The sequence below is a fragment of the Diadema setosum genome, chromosome 13 (genome assembly GCF_964275005.1).
Source record: "Diadema setosum chromosome 13, eeDiaSeto1, whole genome shotgun sequence".
Lineage (NCBI taxonomy): Eukaryota > Metazoa > Echinodermata > Echinoidea > Diadematoida > Diadematidae > Diadema > Diadema setosum.
Window position 1 is genome coordinate 799,375 of NC_092697.1, and position 9,078 is coordinate 808,452.

The window sequence follows — 9,078 nt, forward strand, 5'->3', positions numbered from 1 at the left end:
ATACCAACTCGATAATAGTAGAGACTAACAGAACACTGTGGTTGGGATTGCATAAAGTGATGGTAGGATACTTGTTCGACTTATCTATGCCCGTCGATGACTATCTTGATTAGTTTCTAATCGAGGCAGAACGCATACAGAGCATAAGAAACACTATATGCCAACTTTATCTGATGCAGACGATTTATGAGAAAATTGAGTGTACAGCTTTCTCAAAGTTGGTTTTCAGTTTGTGTCTATGTGTCATGTAGAATTCGTAAAAAGCTCAAAGAGTAAAAGTAACCATCAGTGCCTCCTGCTCGGCCTCTGTCTTGCTGATCATCATCATTCTCATATCACTATACCTAGAGACTGAAGGAAAACAAGTCCTTGCTCGAATGAATGAATCAGTTACTCCCTGGTGTGATCGCAGCCAGTCCGGGAACTGAGAATGAATGGCTGCAATTTGCCGGTGAGCCATGCCCTGGACTAATCGCAGATCCAGGAACAAAGACCACTTTCAATATTGAACAACAGACACAATTCTAACAATTGGCGACTGTGGCTGCATGGTCTGTGTGGAGATAAGAGTTAATAGCCTGACGTCAAATCCGCTTCTTCTTTTTTTTTTTCCTGATCTCAACTGATAGTTCACTTTTTGGAGGAAATGGATGAACAATCAAGATACCAACTCAGCTGGCAAGGATTTCACTGGGTGACGCTGGTCATTAACTTCATCTATTTCAGTGAGTATACTCTTGGACTAAGCTGTTGTAGAAGCCATGGTGGATTATAATTAGGTGATCAAACACTTTAACCTGTCCATTCATCGTAATTCGCAATACCTGTTCAGACAACTATAATATTAATGTGTCATTGTTCATGTATATCTCCTCATGTACTTGACGGGACATTATTAGTAATAGTTTACGAATATATCTATATAGTGTTTTATGTATACAATGTATTATACATATGCATATATATATATATATATATATATATATATATATATCTTAATTATATATAAGAGAGAGAGAGAGAGATCAATATGTTATTCATACTAACGAGCATTTCTATCATGTTTTCATATTTTGCATGTATACAATAGATCAAACCTATATACAGAGATATAATGCGGTACTTACTCAACCGTACTTGATTAGACCATGCATAATGCGTCATGATATACTCGCGTTCACACATTCAGTATTATACTTTAGACAACAGTAAAACGTGATGACAACTATTATATTTTAACAAGCATGCCTACAAAGTTAAACTTTCTCCTTTTTCATTACATTTTTAATCTGTTCGGAGTTCCGGTTTGCACCTCAGATCTCCTTTAATCTGAGACTGAGGTGATCGAATTGTACGGATGTGAACTGTAAGCATGGTAGGAATTACTGTAGATTATAATAAAGCTATACAACCATGCATCTTTGTACACCAGTGACTGTACTGATAACAAATCGCTCAGTTCGCTTTGTGATATCCAAATAAGCAGACATCTTGGATTACTTATCAAAACAACGATGCTCTGCACCGGAAATGTGAACTCTTTGACGGGAAATTATAAGAACTATATGAATGGGACTTTTGTCTTTGAATGTTTATTTTTAACACGAATTTCCGCGGCCTTAGCTCTATGTTTAAATATCCCTATTCATTCAACCATAATGCTATAATAATAACAGGATATATCTCTCATTTTAGACCAGGAGACCGGAGGTAATCCAGACTTATAACGGCAGTTATTATTTCAGTTGCGTAATAACATTAGGACCAAGCGGTTATTCCAATTATGTCAAATGACCATGCCTGAAACAGCTACGTCATATAAAGGTCCATGCTTTCAGTATAGACCTACCATGCCAAAGAAGTACAAATTAATGTAACGGGGAAGAAATCAATATTGATATACCGGGAAGCAGCAACATTGAAGCCAAACAGTGGTTTAGAATGACTTGGACGGAAGCAGAATAAAGAGTGTACGGATTGTATTTCGCTTGCGACTATCACATTGTTTGCCGTACACATGGAGACTGAGCAAAGTATCGTCATCATCTGATCATAGACTCGTGTACACTGTACTTTGTGCACAACGTGTGTAGCTCTGTCAGTGGGATTTTGTTTAATTAACGATGTTTAAGGTAAAGATGTCGATGTAAAAAGTACATTCTTCAATGTCTGTGCTGTTACTAAGGTGATGAAACAAAAATCCCCCCGTTTCAACAAGAAAGAGGAAAAAAAAATGTTTTGGTCTATTACATGCACAAGTCGGTAAAGTATTCACCAATACAAAGTACAGAGATGTAAAGAGACGGAACTCGAAGGACATGACAACAATAGAAAACTAAACAAGAAGTACAGAGTGTAGCATCTTGGCCTACTTTCTAAATCTTCTATTTTATTCGCAAGTATTTGACTCGCTCTGCCACGGAAAAAACTTGTTCATGCACTTATTTCTTCACGCCTTGATTTCGGTAATGGTTTGTTTTTCAATCTACCAAACTCACAAATTGCCCAATTACAAAAGCTACAAAATGCCGCTGCGCATATTGTTTCTTTGTCAAGTAAACGCAGTCATATCACACCTATCCTGAAGAGTCTTCATTGGTTGCCTGTACAGGAGCGTATTCGGTTTAAGATACTTCTTTTGGTTTATCACGTTATTGAGGGAACAGCTCCTGATTACAATGTTTGTTTGTTTCGTCAATACCAACCTTCACGAACTCTTCGATCCTCAACTTCAGGTCTCTTACATATTCCGTTTTCTAGGAAATCTTGGGGGGAACGAGCTTTCGCTCACGCTGGACCAACACCTGTGGAATTCACTTCCTCGTGAGCTGAAAGACTCAAGCTCTATAACATCTTTCAGGAGTAATTTAAAATTCTATTTGTTTAGCAGTGCATTTTGAAGACCAGTGCCTTTTGAAGACAGATTTTCATGTCTTTTTTTTTCTTCTTCTTCTTCATCTTCTTCTATTACGGTGATGTACTTGTATCTTCAGTCTGTTTGCTTTGATGTACAATTGTAAAGCGCCTTGAGCATTTAATAAAACTGGAGAACGGCGCTATAGAAATTGTATGCTATTATTATTATTATTCCAATTTTGCGATGAACCTCAAAACGTCAACACAGCATTGGGAAATCCCCACATAAAGTATTGTGAAATTTTGTCTTTTCTCTCATATTAACCATCGTGAGAAAGAAAACTAGTTTGATGTAGTATATTCTGTTAATGCGAAAGTGACACTCAATTCAATTCAATTCAATTTTTATTTTCCACTCATGGGGTGGAACACCCTCGTCAGCCAAAGGCTGGTTTTCAGAGGGGTCCACACTAACAAATCTAATTCCTTTAATTACAAAACCCACACATTCATTTTGTCATACGATGTATGCCTACAATATATTGTTCAATCCTGGGTTTTTACATATTTATTTCCTTTTCCTGTTGCCAAATCACTTCACGCGTTTTTATTTTCAATTTTGTTGATACAAAAGGCGCTAATCCACGTTATCTGAGAGAATTTCAACAAAATGTTCAAGATTCTTTGCCAAACTTTCACTTCCTTACTTAAAAAGCCAAAATCTGACAAAAGCAATGGAACAAAAACAAAAGTAGCTAGAATCAATCAATCAAATCAATCAAACGATAAATAGTCGATTTCCAAGCCATGACGATTCTCTACAAATCTCGGCTGACGATAGCATCTGGAGTCGAAATAAAATGTATATGCACATCAGCACATAAAGTATCCTATATACATAGTATCAGTGTTTGTCAGTAAGTCAGTAAAAATTCACAGCGTCCTGAATCCTTGTCTGTTTTAAGCAATCTCAAGTGTCGTGAAAACACTTGTAGATGGGAAATAATGGCATTATTTCTGCCATGAAAACCACATTGAAACATGCTTGTTACATTGCTTATCTTGTAATGCACGTCACCTGTGCTTGAAATCAATCATTCAACATCAATTATAGAGTTATTTTCAGTCCAGCTCACAAACTAGTTAAATGTACCAAAGCGCCATCCCTCCTATACTACTGCACCTTGGCCTTAAGTCGGGTTTTGTCCAAATATCAATGTATGTTTCTGTAAGTGAGGTCAGGGACCTTTCAGATGAAATTTACTTCATGTTAGATTAAACTTTGATTTCAGATAACAGATAACAAGTGGAAGATAAAACATTTCATTAATCTCGGACATAATAATGAAGTTGTGGATCTTCATACGGATTTTTTAACGAAAAACTTGAATTGATGGCGATTTGTGCGCAAAAGAATGGGAGACTGGAGGCCGTAATGCCCTCACCTCATTGATTTTCATAGCAACCATGGTAACTGTGACTACTTGGAGAAAGCACGAGGATTTTTTTTTTTAATCTCATAACTGTTCGCATTTTATACGAAGATTCTCTGTTTCTGTTTGCCTGATTTTATCTTCTTAACCCACTCCATGCTGAATTCTTAAATCCCCATAGACTTAACACACAGGTAACCAGGTTCCCATAGGGAACGGGTTAAGACAGTCGCCTTATTATAAATGTGGAGTGAGTCCTCACGTTTATAGCAAGGCGATAATTTCCTCCAATATAGTATCGATCTATTTCACTCCTCTCTACATATTCCATGTAGTCCAGTTCCTCCGGTTGGTGTGTATTTGTTGTTGATATAAATCCGACATATGCCCCTGGTAAAGTTCTCTAGCTTTCTGGAGCATCTTTCTGTCTACTAATGCAAAACATTTTTTTTTTTTATATATAAAAATGCGTATTAGTTTTAAAACGAGACGTGGGGCGCCTTTCGTATGCCAACCCTATATTATATGCCCTTCATGTGTGTGGTTCTCAACCTAATTTACCAAGTTTGGGTAAGATTTTAAGAGATTATTTTTGTGGGGACAGATCAGAGTTTGTAAAAATTGAATTATTTTGCTAATAATATCCTTGATATCTTTTTGGATTAACAAAACTCTTTTAAAAATGTAACCTTTGTCACTTTATATTTTACCTTTTACAATTATGGACAATAGGTCGTCCTGTCAGTGGCATCCCTCCCTGTTTTTTAAAGCTATTGTCGAGATCCCACAATGCTGGGCGGACAAGGAAATCCACCTTGCAATTTTGTATTTACCATCATTTATATCCGGGATATTAAAGAAAATGTCAGAACATTACAAAAGAAAGCACCTGAGGCTGACATGCCTAATGGTACGCCGCATCAACATGGTAGTCATCTCAGTTGCAAATAAATATATACGAGAAGTCTAGAAGTTCCATAACGCTTCCTGTTTACAAATCATGGAATCTCCCGTAGGACTTTGTCAAGAAATCTAAACAACATCACTGCTCAAAGGTATCTACTCATTTACACATCACTTTTCAAAAGGGACACTAGTGGGTAAAACATTTTTCTCAAACACGTCAAAGATGTGCCCCGGACAGGATTCGATCCCGTGATGTTTTAGCGCCCGAGAGCCCCTTAGTCTCATTCGCCTTCAGGCACCGTCAGGTGCTCCGTTAACCGGTGTGACGTAAATAAAACATGACAAGGCACACCATGCAACGCCGTTAACGAATCAAAAAAGTTTGACTTCTAGCCGTGAGGGTCTAATATTTAATTGCAACAAAAATAGCTGCCCTGGCTATGCGAATATAGTTAAGGTGAACTAGAATTCAAAAAAATTCTTTTATTTATTTTTTTTTACTTCTGGACTGATATTTCAAGTAATGTCTGAAACTTGCAAATCCCATACCTAACTTCACCAAGAAAAGTTGTGTGCTAATTTGAGGAGGATGCAATAAACAATTTCTAATCCTGTAACATTTGGCAGAACGCCATCATAATTCATAGGGCCTACCTATGACAGTCAAAATAGCCCGTTTCCAATCCGTCAATTGCTCAGAAATGAACAGAGAGAACTGAAGGTCAGAACTATCAACTGTTGATATCAACAGTACCTATGATAAATTATGATTTCTCGTGCGCTCTTTTTTTGTACGCACACTCATTCGTCACTTATATTTTTCAATACACTGTAGGTTGCTTGATGAATGATAGCGTTGTAAATACAGGTCATGGTTGGGAGAAAGAGCACCTGAAAAGGGATTTGATGGAATTTGACCTATAGCTCTTTAACGGATTCGAAAGCCCGAGGCGTGTGCAAGAGAGAGAGAGAAAACAAAATGTACTTGAATGATTGAACCTTACACTAAAACCCTTTATGACCTCACCCTCTTGATCCTCTTTTTTTCTTCTTCTTCTTCTTCTTCCTTTTTTTATGCGCAAAGCCCCTAGGCCTATAGCGCATTGTATAGTGAAATGCTGGTTTTTCCAAAGTCATCACACATTAAAAAAGGACATATGAACACGGGTGTTGTCCCCGTTAATTAGCACTCCACTGCACCCACAATCCTAATTGGCATAACCTGTTAACTTCAAAAGGTAACCACGTCTATTATGTTTATAAACCATTAGTCCTCGCAGACATCATCAACAACAACAACAACAGCATCAGAAGCTCATACCGAATTGTTTCTTATTTCCTTGAAGATGTTTCATAAATCATATTTGCAAGAATGCTTGAAAGTAGGGTTTATCTCGTTAGTGTTTGAGTACTGATGATTTAAAAGCAAAAACGAGAAGAGTAAGAAAAAATCAAATAGAATGGAAAAGAAGTTGGGAAGTGTAGTAATATAAACCTCATGGATGCAGCTGTTGATTGTTTGATTCCAGATTTCAGCCTTCCTCTTTTCATACCAATGTCTTCACTAGAATTTCGACAAAAATTTGAGAATATGCATACAGACTGCATTGTTCGATTGATTATTTCTGGTTGTTTTGTAATGTTTTCCAAAAGGAGTGCAAACATCAAAAACTATGAAATATTTGTACTTATTGAATAAGGCCTTGTCATGCTTGGAAATCACATTAATTAGATGATACGATGTTTGTTCGTACTAAAATCCTTTGAGGACAAAGATTTGTTCTTAGTGGAGGGGGCTAATAATAAACTTTAAAAAAAAAAGAGAGAAAAAAAAAAACCGGGATCTAGATAACAAAACGTTTCCCTTCCTGGGGTGCAGTTGGATTTGTTGACTGAAATATTTTTTTTTTCCGTGAATAGACTTTTATATCGCATACCTGCCTCACAAATCTACTCTGACGGTAAACAGGGGAGTGGATCCCGTCCAGGTTCATCCAATTAAGTGACACAATAGGCCTGGCAAGGCAAGTTGTATTCATGCAGTACTGTTGATTCTGCCTCCCTCTGCCATGCATGACTTCATAAATTCAGACACAGTCTGCAGTCGTGATATGTATACATAAACAAGACTGCATTTTTGTACAGAAGCTCCATCCCATAGCGGAAATTCAGAGCCATGACCTGATGAATACAGAATTATATTACAATATCAAGAAAAAGCAATATAATGTGCAGTACATTTGTTTGCCCCGCCCTGTATAGTGTGATAATTATGTTGTTTTTTAGTACGTAGACTTGAATGTCATTCAGCCGGCAAGGACGTGACTAGGGATCATTACTTCTTCATAGCACGCTGATTTGCCTTCGAGCGATCTTGCAACGATCCCAAACGATGAAGGCCCATAGGTCGATGACATACAAGCATTGTGTCATCGTCACATTCCCGTACGTACAAATGTACCAGAATGGGTTGGGAAAGAGATGTACATTTAGTCTTTCGACATATAAGTGGGCGCATGTCTCATCTGCATGGAACTGGAATGAAATACTTTGATTACATCCATCGTGTGTACCTTGAAGGACACTGCATAAAAGTCCCAAGGACATCCCCTGATGTTTTCTTGAGAATCAAGAATCAATAATATGCAATGCGGGAGAAATGACAACAATCATGCTGATGATAGTAGTGATAATGATGACGACAACATGATCATGATGATAATGATGATAATTTCAGCATCAAAACCATCGCAATCCCATCAGAAAATTAAACAATGCGATTATGTGAACGCCTTACAAGTACTCAATTCACATGCCCTTTGTTAGCGAATAAAAATATCAAAAATGATTTTTTTTTTTAATAAAAAAAAGGAACTCAGGTCTCCAGTTCTCCTGGAGACATGGCTGTTTAGTTCTGATATACAAGGTTGGATTCCTTACCTTGCGGCAGTAAACCCCACATGAATATACTGTATAGCATATTATATGCGTTTTGATTAAAGCGTGCGTGGAGGTCACACGCCTCTGATTATCAGCATTTTCTGTCACTGGTTTCCGTCCTTCTAGTTTCATATCATCTAATTTTTACGTCTGTTTATACAGAAGCGCCCACTTATTTTACCAGGAAATTGTATCGTTATGTCTGGACAACCTTTGCTATGAATGTTTCCATCGGGAATTTGTTCTTTTTTCCCCATCATCTCTTATATATATATATATATATATATATATATATATATATATATATATATACATATATATATATATATATACATTGTATATATATATGTATATATATATACATACATATATATATATAATTATATCTGATACAGACACTTCCTTTTTGATATAAGCCGAATATGGAGTATTGATACATTGATTTCTTGATGACCAGTAAAAATAGATAATGTAAAGTTCTTTGCAGGAATACTGAATAACATTTCTGTTTTCACGGAAATCTAATTACAGACTGCTTTACATGCTTGCTGAAAATTAGGCATTATAAGTGTGATCTTTACCATATTTTTGCCAGTAATGAGGGAGTAGATTCTTCTGTAGATATCCAAGTGACTCTTTCTCCACTCTTTTGAAAGAGACTTTCCGAAGCTCAATGACAATCCGACCTTTTGCAACGAAACTGAGAGCGATGCTTTCAGAATTTGCTCAAGCTCAGTTATCACTAGACGCTGGACGACTGTGTAAATGCAATGACAAAAAGTCCATTCAAAGCACATCTACAAATGCAATGAAGTAATCCTTGAAGAATGACGAATTTGTCGACGGTATGTTTTACATACTTCCAAAGATAAATAGACGCTACGACTCACAAGATAGTACTGACTACAAGATGAACCACAATATCAAGCAAAATATCAAGATA